Source organism: Salmo salar, chromosome 09, assembly GCF_965601325.2.
Source record: "Salmo salar chromosome 09, fSalSal1, whole genome shotgun sequence".
NCBI lineage: Eukaryota > Metazoa > Chordata > Actinopteri > Salmoniformes > Salmonidae > Salmo > Salmo salar.
Window position 1 is genome coordinate 151,797,966 of NC_138299.1, and position 598 is coordinate 151,798,563.

Consider the following 598-nt stretch of genomic DNA (forward strand, 5'->3'; position numbering starts at 1 on the left):
AGTACTGTACTGGACAGAGAGTGGACTGGTAGGGAAGTACTGTACTGGACAGAGAGTGGACTGGCAGGGTAGTACTGTACTGGACAGAGAGTGGACTGGCAGGGTAGTACTGTACTGGACAGAGAGTGGACTGGTAGGGTAGTACTGTACTGGTGGACTGCCAGGGAATTACTGTACTGGACAGAGAGTGGACTGGTAGGGAAGTACTGTACTGGACAGAGAGTGGACTGGCAGGGTAGTACTGTACTGGACAGAGAGTGGACTGGCAGGGTAGTACTGTACTAGACAGAGAGTGGACTGGCAGGGAAGTACTGTACTGGACAGAGAGTGGACTGGCAGGGTAGTACTGTACTGGACAGAGAGTGGACTGGCAGGGTAGTACTGTACTGGACAGAGAGTGGACTGGCAGGGAAGTACTGTACTGGACAGAGAGTGGACTGGCAGGGAAGTACTGTACTGGTGGACTGGCAGGGTAGTACTGTACTGGTGGACTGGCAGGGTAGTACTGTACTGGTGGACTGGCGGGTAGTACTGTACTGTGTTACAGACTCCATGGTAAAGCCTTGTAAATGTGATTGGCTAAATGTGGGAAACATGG